Genomic DNA, 15,478 nt, shown 5'->3' on the forward strand with positions numbered 1-15,478 from the left:
AACTTCAGGAAAATTGGCAACCTGTGGGCCAGAGAAGCAGAGATAACCACTCTGTGGAGAGACAGAGATAGAGATAGCGACAGAGGGCGGATGAGAGAGAGAGAGTGGTTGAGAGAGACAGAGGGGGAGGTTATTTTTGAAAATAAAGATGTGTAGGAAGAAACTAGAAGAGATGAAGGCCTCTGACATTGTTCATCTCTCTGATTCTAGTTATCCCCAGCTCCCTTCCAGGGTATTGAATATTTGCTATTTCCCATCTCTTTGTAATCAATTCCATTTTTTATTTGGAAAATTCTACTGGATTTCTATCACTTCCATTCAGTTTAATATTTAAAAAAAAAATAAAAGCATAGTAGAGTATTTAGGCTTAAAACTGGATCCTGAAGTACTCAAGTCCTAATCTCTGGAACCTATGAATGTTACCTTATAAATCAAAGGTGCTTAGCTGATGTGATTAAGCTAAGGATCTGATGATGAAGAGGTTATCATGTATTACCTCAGTGGACCCTGAATTTTATCACAAGCATTCTAATAACAGGAAGGCAGAGATACTAGAAACAATCATAAGCCGATAAACTGGAAGTCCTAGAAAAAACTGAAATATTCTCTGGAAACATACAATTGGCTAAGACTGAATCATGAAGAAAAAGAAAATCAGGACAGACCTATAACTAACACAGAGGTTAAATCGGTCATCAAAACCATTTCAACAAAAAAAATCCCAGAACCAGATGGCTTCAGTGGTGAATTATATCAAATATTTAAAGAATTAATGCCAAGCCCTCTCAAATTCTTTAAAGGAATTACAGAGGAGGTAACACTTCCAAATTCATTTTGTGAGGCCAGCATTGTTCTGATACAAAACCAGACAAAATGCCACAACAAAAGAAAATTATAGACTGATATCCCTGACCAATATACAGTACCTTCCCCTTATCCACAAGGGATATATTCCAAGAGACCCTGTTTGAAACTGCAGATAGTTCTGAACTATGCATATATGTATATGTGGTTCATTTTATATATGAATATTATATATATAAATGAACTATGTAGAGAGAGTTCATTTTTTATTTATAAATTTTCCTAAACATACATACCTGTGATAAAGTTTAAATTATAAATTAGGTATAGTAAGAGGTGAAGATGAACAATAACAACAAATAATAAAATAAAACAGTTACAACAATGTACTATATTAAAAGTTGTATAAATGTGGCCTCTCTCTCAAATCATCTTATTGTTCTGTTCTCACTCTTCTTATGATGATGTGAGATGATAAAATGTCTCCATGATGAGATGAAGTAAGGTGAATGGTGTAGGCATTGTGACTTAGTGTTAGGCCACTATTGACCTTATGATGATATGTCAGAAGGAGGAACATCTGACTGAGGTGATCCTGGATCACTGAGCCATGATGATCCTTATGTTACGATGTCAGGAGCAGATAATATTGATAACTAATAGGCAAGTAGCATACATTGCATGGCTATCTTGAAAACAGGAATGACTGATGTCCCAGGTGGGATGGAGCAGGTCAGCACAGGTATCACACTACTCAGAATGACACACACAAAATTTATGAATTGTTTATATCTGGAATTTTCCATTTCATATCTTTGGGCCATGGTTGTCCATGGGTAACTGAAACCACAGAAAGTGAAACCTCATGTAAGGGAGGACTACTGTACATGTGAAAATTCTCAAAAAATACTAGCAAACAAAATTCAACAGTACATTAAAAGGGTCATATACTATGACTAAGTAGGATTGTCCCTGGGATGCAAGGATGGTTCAGCATATGAAAATCAGTGTAATGCAGCACATTGACACAGTAAAAGATAAAAACAGATTATTATCTTAGTAGATGAAGAAAAAAACATTTGACAAAATTTAACACACTGTAATAATGAAAACCCTCAACAAGGTAGGAATAGTAAAAAGTACCTCAATATAACAAAGGCCATAGATAAAAGCCCATAATAAACATCATACTCTGGTGAAAAACTGAAAGATTTTCCTCTAAGATCAGGAGAAAGTCAATTATTCCCATTCTTTCCACTTTTATTCAACATATTACTGAAAATCTTAGCCAGAGTAAGCAAGCAAAAAGAAGAAACAAAATGCATCAAATTTTGAAAGGAAAAAGTAGAATTATCTCTGTTTGCAGAGATATTATACCATAAATAGAAATGATACCATAAATAGAAAATCCTAAAAACTCCACTTAAAAACTATTAGACCTAATAAAGAAATTCAATAAAGTTAGGATACAAAGTCAACATACAAAACTCAAAGAACAAACTATCTGAAAGGGAACTAAGAAAACAATTCCATTTACAGTAGCATGATAATGAATAAAACACTTAAAAATAAAACCTAACCAAAAAAACAAAAGACTTATGTACAGAAAAGTACAAAACATTGATGAGAGAAATTAAGGAAAACACAAATGCAAAAACATTCTGTGTTCATTGATTGGAAGGCTTAGCATTGTTAAAATGTTCATACTTTCCAAAATTATTTACAAATTCAATGAAATCCTCACCAAAATCCCTATGGCATTTTTTTTACAGAAATACAAAAGACAGTTCTAAAATTTATATGAAACCACAAAAGACTAGGAATAGCCAAATATCTCTTTTCTCTCTCATGCAGTTTCTGTTTTTTTATTCGTTCATTCATTGACTTTTAAAGAACATCTTTACTTGGTGTTTGCTTTCTATTTCTGTATTCATTTTCCAAGGCATTTTATTTTAGCTTTTAAAAATTAAGCTTTAAATTTATAATTGACACATAATAATTGCACATATATATGGAATACGATGTGATGTTTCAATGCATGCATACATTGTACATATGTACATACATTGTACAATGTATGCATACTTTCATCATGTACAATGATCAAAGTGGAGTAATTACCATATTCATCACTTTAAATAGTTTTCATGTCTTTGTGATGATAAGATTCAAAATCTTCCAACGATCTTGAAATATACACTATGTTGTTATTTACTATAGTCACAATATTGTGTAATAAAGCAACAGGACTTATTCTTCCTATCTAACTGTAACTTTGCATACCAAATCAATATTGATTTTTAAAAAAAACTGGAGGCATAACACTTCCTATTTTCAAAATATGTTATAAAGCTAAGGTAATCAAAACAGTATAGTATTGGCATAAAGACAAACACATAAACCATTGAAACAAAATAGCCCAGAAACAAATTAATGCATATAGGCTCAACTGATCTTTAATAAGAATGCCAATAATACATAATGGGGAAAGATTATTTCTTTAAGAAATGGTGTTGGGAATATATAAATGCAAAAATACCTGGATATCAACATGCAAAAAAGTTGTACTGTGTTCTCATATCATACACAAAAATTAATTCAAAATAAGTTAATGACATAAATGTAACATCTGAAACTGTACAACGTATCAAAATAAACACACGGAAAAAACTTCATGACATTAATCTTGGCAACAATTCCATGAATATGATATTCATAGCTCAGGCAACAAAAGCAAAAGTAGACAAGTGAGATTATATCAAACTAATATCCTACTACACAGCAAAGAAGAGAATCAACAGAGTGAAAAGGTAACATATTAAATGGAAAAAAATATTTGTAAACTACATATCTGGTAAAGGGTTGGTCTCCAAAGTATTTTTTTTTAACTCTTACAACTGAATAACAGAAAACTAATAATCTAATTTAAAAATTGAGTATAGATTTTAGCGAACATTCCCCAAAGTAGACATACAAATGGTTGCAAGTATCTAAACAATGCTCAATGTCACTAATCATCTCTCATTCTCTCTCCTCCCACCCTGTGAAAAGGTGCCTTCCGCTACGATTGTAAGCTTCCTGAGGCCTCCCAAGCCATGCAGAACTGAGTCAATTAAACCTCTTTTCTGTATAAATTACCTGGTCTCAGGTATTTCTCTATAGAAGCATGAGAACGAACTAATATACTCCCCTAGGCCCAGTAAAAGTGATTCTAGACATTTGACCTTTAGAGCTATGAAAGAATAAATGTATGTTATTTTAAATCACTAAGATTGTGGTAATTTGTTACAACATCCATTGGAAATAATTATATAGAGTAAAGCATGAAGAAAACTTTTTAAATGATACCAGAAAGGATATGTGAGGGGGTGAGTCCACGTAAGAACATTGAGTGGTTAAATTAGAAATTATTACCTGAGGACCTTCATCGACCCTGTATGTGCCCAAGAACTAAGCTCTAATAATACTACCATTTCTACTCTAAGAAAAGGGATATGTGCAAATTTGGGTGTATATTTCTTGGCACTTTCCACCCTAATTTCCCATTAGCCCTAAACATTAGGTAAAGTTCTTAGTAGCAAAGATCTTTGCTCAATGAAATTATGCTACATGCAAAGATAGAGTTTAAAAAAGAAAAGCAAACAAAAATGTATGGGAAAATCAATTGCATAACATTGGAGTACCAGGAATTTGGAGTTTGATTATTTCTGACTTACAGCATTGATTTGTGACATTCTCGTTGAGGTTGATTACTGCACTAACAAAAATTGGGTGTTGATTTGATGGCCACTTTGGGACTTCAAACTTGAACTTCAAGCACACACAATTCAGGCCATTCGATGGTTTCAGATTTGGCATTCCCACTGCTTCAAAGTACTCATGCTTTTTACGTGTACATAACATAGATGGAAGTTCATGGATATTTGAAACAATACTAGCAGCATAGTGACAGTGTTGTGGGAATACCCAGGATGACATATACAGAATATAGTCCATCCCATGAATATGTAAAATTGATTGATTTAAGGAGAAGCAACTGAAACAGGATGGTAGAAGGCCCTAAAGATAAGGAAACATTTGAGGTTTTTGCATGCATATCAACTCTCTCAGATCCATATTGAAGCACTCAGCCTCAGCCCAGGATGCAGCTTTCTCTCAGGAAATATCTTTAAGGTGTTCAAGAAGAGCAGAGTTAATAGATGAAATTTTTTAGTGTCTAGAGAAACGTTCGGCTAAAGTTGATTAAGCGGTTTCTTTTTTTATTTAATGCTTGATATGTCAGCCAAAGGCAATATTCAATTCCTTAGTGACTTGTTCTGCTAGCTGAGGCATTAGGCCAATTTCCTCAAATAGAACAAACCTGTCTTTTGCCCAATGTTTGCTCAAGTAGTGACTGCATTGGTTTTTACACCAGTGAAAGGTTTGTTCTACTTTATTTATATTTTGTTGCAAGCTGTCTTCTCAAAATGTGTTTTATTTCATATTTGATCTTCAGGACATGACTGAAGCACAACATTTTTGTGCCCTGCTGACCAGAAGTCAGAATTTATTTAAGTACTCAAACATCCATGCAGTTTATTTTAAGAGAAGCAATATACCTGGTTTACTGATGCTCTTTTTGGAAATTCTGATTCACTGGGTTTTCTTTAAAAAATGCCATAGAAAAGATTGGATACTTTTGATAACTGAATAAAAGCTACATTATGAAATGTCTTACATTTAGCATTAATTGTGTCTTCTAAAGAATATACATTGAATATCTTGATGTTCAGGATTTAAACCAAGTGCAATGATCTACTTTTAAGACTTTCTTAGAATTAACATTTGAGTTTTGAGAAAAATGATATTGTACATCTCAACTAAACTTTCCCAAAGTCCAGAATAAACCAGACTCTTAACATTGGGAGAGGTGAATTGGCAGGAAGATGAAGAATAATCAATTAGCAACCAATTAGTAATTCAATAATAGAATCATAACATTAAATATCATCTATGAAAGGAACAATCACTTGCAATTGAGAACACGCTGAAAATGTAGTGGTAAAATCAATTCTTTGCTCTCTACAAGGGTCGTGGAATTGTTGGTAGAAGCAGCAAGTATTTAAACTGCAGCAGCCACAAAGCAATCATTGTAATTTAAGATTGCACTTAGGGGGAAGAAAGGTGATATTTTATGTGATGATTGGTGTTCTAATGAAGAAGGTACCATACTGAAAGACCTGTTTCACAAAATTAAAGGGCACTTCTAAAAGAGTCTAGAAAATGAATTGAGTTACTTTAAACAGCATTGTGAGACATGCCCTGAGACTTGAAAAGGAATTAAGATCAAAATAAATTTATTATGCAAAGAAAGTTTGTGAATTATTTGAGCCTAATGTCTAAAATTGACAATAACTTAGAAAAGAAGTCATTTTAAAAGTTTTAAAAAAGTTTCAATTTCACATTAGTTTGTTGAAAATACTTCACATGTATATAACAATTAACCAAATGTATTATAAAAATATTTATAAGATTTTAAAATATGGATATTATTTATTCAAAAGCATTTATGTAAAAAAAATTACTGAAATTTGAAAATAATCAGAAAGAAGTACTGATTCACATAACACCCTGTACTAATAAAGCATTTTGATTGGCATATAAATTTGAAAGAAGAGGTATTCGAATTATAATCAAACATCTTTCATCCAAGAACATTATCACCTGCAAAGTAAATAACCATGAGCAATAATGGTTGTAGAAAGAATGCACTGTAAATCACGATGTAATAAAGTACTTCGAATTTCAATTGATCAGTGCTTCCAAAAGTAATCCAAGCAGCATTTTCATTAGCCTAAATGATCTGCAGAAAAATACTTTTAATTTTCATTTAATACTCTTTACCATATCTATGACCTTCAACATGTAAATGGCAAAAGACAAAACATGAAATACGATGGGAAAGAAAATTGTATCCTATTTTTCATTGACATAATTTCAATTGTTAAAAGATCCACATAAAAATAGTATATCTAACTAGCTTTTAAGAAAAACCTTGTTCATCATCCTAATTGGCATATCCTCATGTCCAGTGGCATTTTCATTCTCTCCTCACTCCAGTACCCCACACCTGTCTCCACAACGCACACTCTGATAGCCAATTGAGACAAATAGATTTTAATTTCCAAAGGGAAAAAGAAATTTTCTTCTTGTGAAAGTAGAAACTTGACAGGAAAACGGTGACATTTAAGTAACAAAAATTATTCAACATAAAACTATTATCCAGTAATTGTGAGGCAAAGTGTATTTACAACTGTTTTGGCAGATTTGTTTCTCTTTTATCCTGTCATTGTGGCTGATCAGTGTTTTCAGTAATATTTAAAAATGCCCAGACATTGTTATTAACTTTCTTAGGTATGATAATGACATTGTGGTTCTATAAGGAATTGAGCATACATTTTCAGGGATAGAAAGTTTGTCAGGATATCACTGAGAAGTGAATCTGTGGATTTGGTAGCAGGAAAATCTAATATTTGTTGAAAAAATAAAGCCAAAGAAGTTCAATGAATGAAATGCTGCATATGTGAAAACTACTTCAGGCCAGAACTTGTCAGGAAATATTTGAGTTTGGGCCATAATCCTGAAAGATACACTCTCCAATGTTGAAATCCTGAAGGATAAAAATCCCTAAGTTCTAAAATCCTGAAAATCACAATTCCAAATGATCAAAATCCTGAAAATATAATTCTGAAAAGAAATAATTTTAAAAATTCTTTCAAAGCCATTTATTTTAATTTTTCAAAGGAGATTTATTTGAGAGACATTTAAAGACACAGCAGAATATGTCATAGGCCACTTGACACATAAAAAGGCAATAATAATATACATATTTTTGCTGGCATAAACACTCAGGTATACTAATGACAGTCCCATGGGTATGACAGTTATGAGTAGTCAAACCATATTCATAAAGAAATGGATCAAAAGGCAGAAGGTATAAATACATATCACTGTGGTTGGTAATTGTGTGCTCCTAGCTTTATAACTGTGGTCATCTGAAATACTGTCATTGTCTTTTGATGAGATCGATCAAGAAACATAATGGGCCACCGCTGCATATGCAATCACCCAAAGAGCTGAGATCTCAAGAAATTCTGTCTTTCACAAATGCAGAATTACAAAAGGACATCTCTTCATTTATTGAGGAACCTTCAATATTTTTACACACACACACAATCCTTGCACACAAAGTAAATGTTAAGATAATTCCCTTTATAGAGTCAAATTTGCAAAAAAAAAAAAATGCATGGGATAAATTAGAACTCTCTAAAAGTCTTTACACAATTTGTACTCCTAGTATTAGAAATTATTTGAAGACAAAATACAAAACTTTGCAAACTACAGAAAATAATGATGACAATTTAAAATAGTGGGGAAAAAAATAAAAAATTTGAAATATGAGAACGTGTATTACAGAAATATATTATGGGCAATTATATGGAGGTAGTTCATAAAAGTTGTTACCAATAAATTTTTTTTTTTTTTCCATCCAGTCCAATGCGTTTATTGGAAAATTTGAATTAGTGGATTGGCCACACAATATGACAACAGTGAATACTTCAGTGTAACAATGCATTATTTTTCTGCATTGGCATTTCTTCCAGCTGATGAAATTCTGGGAAGTTTAACTAAAGAAGCCAGCATAATTATTGATGATTGGTTCAAAACTCACTTTTAGAAGCTGGCTCCCTACTTTCACATCTGTCATCATGATTTGGGTATTCGATTGAAATCTATTTTCCTCTGCAATGTCCACCATCTCTTCAAACAAACATTTTTAAAGTGCTTCACATTTTTTCCTAGTCATTCATACATAAACAAGTTGATAAGTTCTACAATTTCTGGATCCAACAGAGATATCACTTATATAGTTGATTTAAAAAAAAAAAAGTAGGAACAGTTTTGGAAGTGCCATCCATTAGCAAAAGGGAATGCAGCATGCACTAGCTTTCCTAAGTTAGAGTTTGTGGTAAATATGCGAAGTCTACCTTCTTCAGCAGTCAAATTCCTCACCAAGAATAGGTTGCCATTTGATTTGTTTTGTAACATTAGAGGAACCTCTATATCATCAAATGTCTTTGCTTCAGAAGGTCCCTGAGCTTTTAAATTGTTTTTAATCCTCTGACAAAGGGTATTTGTTTGTTTTGTTCTTTTAGAGACAGAGTCTGTCTATGTGGCCCAGGTTGGAGGATGAAGAGCAGTGGCTATTCACAGGTGTAACTGTAGCACACTACAGCCTTGATCTCCTGGGCCCAAGCAATTCTCCTGCCTCAGCCTCTGGAGCAGCTAGGACTACAGGCGCAGGCCACCACATCTGGCTTGAAGGGCATTTTTTGAGGGCAAGCATGGCACTATGTGTGAATGGGCAGAAGTCACACATGATTGAATAACTTGTCAGGGAAGATTTCTTGTATGTTTTGCCTGTGTTTTCTCTCCTTCTGTGATCCCAGAAACACTCAAAACATTGAGGGCAGATCTTTCCTACTTACTTCACTCAGACTCACATGCTAATCTCCACTGGGCACACCCCCGCAGACAGACACACCCAAAAGAATACTGTATAAGGTTTCTAGATATTTCTTAATCCAGTCAAGTTGACACTTAAGATTAAGTCCCCAAATTTACCCCTCCTCAACTTGGCACCTGTATACATCTCCCTACATTATACTTAATTTCCAAATAAGGACAACATCAGACTAATAGTTCCACCTAACATGGTGCAATTGACATGATGAAGCTACCTGTGTGTAACTCCAAACCCACTCATCCTTTCTCCAGAATTCAACTTTCAAAATTTCAACATTTGGATTTTAATCTTTTGGACCGTGATGTTTAGAACTTTAGATGTTAGGAGATTTGAGGGATTTTATCTTTCAGAAATCCAACCTTTGGGATTGTCTTTCAGAATTCTGAATGGCACCACATATATTCATAGTATTCATAGCATCAGTAAGTATGACCTTGATTTGCTTTCAACATCATGTAAGAATCAATATCCAATCAGATGTAATAGGATAAAAAATGAGATGAAAATAAGATAATACAATCATCTACTTTTTATGGGATAACCTTTTAATTAGATTTTTATTAAAACACTGCCCGAGTTCCATAAGTTCCATGTATTTAGGAGTCATTTTCACCAGTGTGTTGTTCAATTCCACAGGTTAAGCCTTCTTCATTATTATTAAAAACTTTAGATATTAGAGAGGTTACTATTCAATTTTTTTTCATCTTTTAGGATAGGCAGAGTCAGACTTGCTAAATTAAAGCTGACATTTTTAAAGGCTTGCAATAAGAATATCCCCACAATGATTGTAAAAACCCACTCAAAGCACCAATGACATTATCAACAGACATACCTTGACATGGCTTAAAAAGGATAGCTGAACAAGTTAAAACTAATGTTGTAAAAAGTCCTTCATGTATTGGAGTCACTATAAAATTATTGAATATATTCAGGGCCTTATTTAGGTAATTAATCTATGGGCTCACGCAGACAACAAAGCTCAGCAGCAAAATCAGGCCAGGGCACGTCAGAGCCCAGGCGACAACTCTTCAATAGCAATGCCTAAGCCCTTCACACAGGAGACGGAAAATGCTCCGATTACAGTCAATGGTTATATACACAAGAACATTTATCTGTCCGTGGCAAACTCCCACTACAGAGATTAATATTCAGGGACACAATGACCACAAGTGTTGCAAAGACCACAAAACCTGAATCACCTAGCTTGTGAAACATTTCCTGTTAGTTCTCTAACCTGTCTTCTTTTAAAGCGTGGCCGACTGACCATAACTGTAGATCCTAGAATACTTAACAACTGCCCAATATTCCCGTGAGATTAAGTCATTCATTTAAAAAGTATGAAGGAAGAGTGGCACTTTCTAGGTCTCCAAGAACTCCTAATGGAGTCACCAGTGTGGCTCGTGCAAATACATCAGTGACATTGGCCATCTCCCCAGCTCTCATCAACAATTCCATCTACAACCTCCATTCTCTAAAATGTGTATGTCCACCTTGACCAGCTGTCATGAGCCTTTTATCACAAGTGGCAGACCACTTTTATTTTCCTTTTGAAAATGAAACTCCCTCCAGTGAAAATACTAGAGCTCATAGCCAATCCCAGACCGATATAAAAGTCATCTTTTCCACGCCCCTGGCTTATTTCATTTGTTATTTTAGAGGTTCTTGTGAATTACAATAACCACAAAACAGAAAAACTGTTAGTACTGAAGGAAGGATGATTCCATCTTCATAGAGTTTGAAAAGAGAAGATCAACAAGAATGTCCTAAAAGGAATGAACTCTTCGCTATTCTCAGACCAGGGAATGCTCCACTTTCAACCCTTGGAACTGAAGCCCTTGTAACTGAAGGGCGATCACAGTTGTGAGAGCATGTAAATGTAATATGGACATTCTCCTGAGAAAACAGCTGGAGAATGTTAGCGGTGACTTATTGACTTCAATTTCATCGTAAACATTACTCGTTATTCCCATTTATAGCTTTAAATCCTAGCTGTTTAGCTCTGGTCCCATTTGGCAGGCTGCCGCATAGCTTCCCCTCTACCACCCAACCCTAGGTCACCTAGGCTCACATGCAGCCACAGAGACTGCAAGGGTCACCCCCTCCTGTGCTGATGTGTCCACCACATCCATTGCAGTCCATTGGGAAGTACCAGCATCCAGGCTGTAGCCTGCTAGAGGGAGTGCCTAAGGAACCTATCCTAACTATCCACGACCAAGGGCAGCCACCCAGGAGCAAGAAGATACATTTAATAACAAAAAAATTGTTAGAGTCCAATAAATGTAAAAAGTCTTCATATTTACTGTAGATTTTTTTTAGAAAGGATTAAAGTTTTAGTTGACTGAAAAAGATTTGAATGCATTGTCTGACAAAGAAGGAAGTTTCGGGGTGAAGAAGAGGAAAGACAGGTCAGAAGGAAGACGGGAATGATAATTTTCTTGGAATTCTTTAACAAATTGCTTTTTTTTACTACTTACTAAGATATGAATTGTTCATTAAAAAGAATGTATGTGCTTCAAAGAATAATGACCAAAACACACATCCATGTCCTTACCATCTTCTTTAAGAAATAAAGCATCAGGCCGGGCGCGGTGGCTCAAGCCTGTAATCCCAGCACTTTGGGAGGCCAAGACGGGCGGATCACGAGGTCAGGAGATCGAGACCATCCTGGCTAACCCGGTGAAACCCCGTCTCTACTAAAAAATGCAAAGAACTAGCTGGGCGAGGTGGCGGGCACCTGTAGTCCCAGCTAGTTGGGAGGCTGAGGCAGGAGATTGCGTGAACCCAGGAGGCGGAGCTCGCAGTGAGCCGAGATCTGGCCATTGCACTCCAGCCTCGGCGACAGAGCGAGACTCCATCTCAAAAAAAAAAAAAAAAAAAAAGGGAAATAAAGCATCAACAACTTTGAAGCCCACTCTACTCCTCCCTCACTCATTTTCCTCTACCCCATCCTTCTATGACAGAGAGAAACACTGCAACTTTTTGTGTCTATCACTTTCTTTCCTTTTAAAACATTATTGGGTCATTGATATAACATACATACCGAAATATATTGCTTAGGTTTGCAATTTATGCAAAACATTTTTTGAAGTTTACATAGAAGACAGCATGATATATGTATATTTTTACCACTTGCTTCTTTTCATTGAAATTAAATTTGTGAGACCTATCCGTGTTGATGCCTGTAGACTGTTTATTCATTTGTATTGTGATACTGTATTCCATTGCATGAATATGTCACAGTTTATATGAAAATTTTACTGCAGATGTACCTTTGGATTGTCTCAAACAAGGCTACAAAAAGGACATCTATGAAGGTTCTTGTGCATGTTTTCTGGAACACATACAGAAGAGATTCCTCAGTGTTTGTGCTAAGAAATGAAATTGCTGGCTTTGAGGGTGCATGCATTATTGCTTTACTGGATAATTCAAATTGCTTGACAAGTAAATTTTGAATATACACAATTTGAGTATGAGTGTTCTTTGTTCGTCATTTTTATCTATACTAATACTGTAATATTTTAAAACTTTTGATGTGTTTGCCAATCTTGAGGATATAAAATGTAACATTATTGTTTTAATTTGCATTACAGTTATTACTAATAAGAACAACCATGCATTTAAATCATTATTGGCAATTCATATTGTCTGTTATGTATGCTTTAAATCTTCTTCCTTTTTGATTTGTCAGGGAATTTTTATTTATTTATTTTTATTTTATTTATTGATTGATTTTTAGAGATGGAATCTTACTCTGTCACCCAGACTGAGAGCAGTTGCATGATCAGAGCTAACTGCAGCCATGAACTCCGGGGCTCAAAAGATCCTCCCACCTCAGCCTTACAAGTAGGGCAGGGGACTACAGGCACGTGTGACTATGCCCAGCTGAGAATTTTTTAAATACATGATTCATTTTGCATGTATATTTATTATACATATCGTGTGTATTTTACATACATACATATATATGTGTATTTATACATAGTCACAAATACCTTATCCCAATGTGTTGGCTAATATTTGTATTTGCTTTATAGTACATTTTTAAAAAATTGTGGTATGAACAATTAACACCAGATCTACTCTCCTAACCAATTTTTATGTGCACAAGACAGTATTGTTTACCGTAGGTACAATGTTGCATGGCAGATCACTAGAGATTATTGTCTTGCTTTACTAAAATTTTATGCCCTTTCGTTAGTAAAATCCCATTTTCCCCTTTTCTCCAGCCCCTGGAAATCACCATTCCATTCTTTGATTTTATGAACTTGACTGTTTAAATACTTCATAACTTTAAATCACACAGTATTTGTCTTTCTGTGACCGGCTTATTTTACTTAGCATAATGCCCTCAAGGTTCATACATGTTATCACTTATTGCAGAATTTCCTTCTTTTTCAAGGCTGAATAATATCCCATTGCATATGTGTACGACACATTTTTTAAAAAGCTCATTCATTTCTGACATTAGGTTATTTTCATTTCTTGGCTATTGTAAATAGTACTGTCACAAGTATGAGAGTACCAAGTCTTCTTTGAGGTACTGATTTTAATTATTTTGGATAAATACCTAAAAGTGGAATTGCTGGGTTATTTGGTTCTATTTTTAATTTTTGAGGAAACTCCACACTGTTTTCCATAGTGGCTGCACTATTTTACATTTTACCAAGAGTGGAGCAAATAGGGTTCTCATCTCTCTGCATCCTCTCCAACTCTTGTCTTCTGTTGCTTTTTTATAATAGCCATCTTGACAAGTGTGAGGTGATATCTCATTGTGATTTTGATGTGCATTTCCCTGACATTAGTAATGCTGGGCATTATTTCATGTAACTTTGTAAGTCTTATTTGAATAAATATTTGTTCAAGTCCTTAGCCCATTTTTCAATTGGCTTATTAGCCAATAATACTGCAATAGTCTGTGTAGGACTTCCTTATATATTTTGGATATTAACCCCCAATCAGATATACAGTTTGCAAGCATTTTCTTCCATTTTATAGGTTGCTTTTTCACTCTGTTGATTGTCATCTTTGCTGTGCATAAGCTTTTTAGTATGATATAGTCCCATTTGATTATTTTTGCTTTTGTTGCCTGAACTTTTGGTGTCAGAACTAAGAAATTATTCCCAAGACCAATGTCATGAAGACTTTGTGTTTTCTTCTATGAAGTTTATAGTTTCAGTCTTATATTTATGTCTTTAATGCATTTTGAGTTGATTTTTATGTCTGGTGTAAAATAAAGTGTCTAATTTCATTCTTTTGCATGTGTATATCCAGTTTTCCTAACACAATTTGTTGAAGGGACTATCCTTTCCCTATTAGATATTCTTAGATCCCTTGATGAAGATCAGACGATCTGATGTGTGTTGATTTGTTCCTGGGATCACGATTCTGTTCCATTAGTCTGTATGTCAGTACTATAACATCTTGTTTACTTTAGCTTTGTAATATATCTTGAAATTAGGAAATATGATGCCTCCATTTCTCTTCCACTTTCTCTGGATTGATTTGGCTTTTGTGGTTCCATATGAATTTTATTTTGTTTTTTCTTAGTTTGTTTTTCTTAACCAATTGTGCTGCCTAGAACCTCCATTTTACAGTGAATGAAAATGTTAGTAATATGCATCTTTATCTTGATCTTGATTTTTAATGTGAATGCTTTATGCTTCCTCTTTGAAAATGATTTTTTTTGTGGATAACTTTAGTAAGAATTTGTTTAAATTCACTATATAAAAGATATTTTAATCATAAATGGTCATTAAATTTCATTCAATTTTTAAAAATCTATTGATACAGTTATCTTATTTTTCTTTTTTCATTATAGAATTTTGAGAAATAGATAATGCAAAATTAACCTTGTATTACTGGATAAAATTTAAATTGGTCAAGATGCATACCCTCTTTATACATTTCTGAATTCAGTTATTGACAATGTTTGTATCTGTGCTGAAAATTAGATTCTGGATAATGTGTCTTCCTCATAAAGAATTTTTTGTTATTATAATTATTTGTCACATTCACTTTGTTTATCAAGGCTAACATAACATCCTAAAAGAGTGGAAATCTTGATTCTCTGAAAAAATAATTGTATAAAATTGGAATTATCTCTTCCTT

At 34.1% G+C, this 15,478-nt stretch overlaps 1 pseudogene; it reads right to left on the bottom strand.

Moving 5' to 3' along the window:
- Positions 1 to 9,966: 9,966 nt before the first annotated feature.
- Positions 9,967 to 11,191, bottom strand: LOC100999388 (annotated as a pseudogene).
- Positions 11,192 to 15,478: the final 4,287 nt, after the last annotated feature.

Source organism: Papio anubis, chromosome 2, assembly GCF_008728515.1.
Source record: "Papio anubis isolate 15944 chromosome 2, Panubis1.0, whole genome shotgun sequence".
Classification (NCBI taxonomy): domain Eukaryota; kingdom Metazoa; phylum Chordata; class Mammalia; order Primates; family Cercopithecidae; genus Papio; species Papio anubis.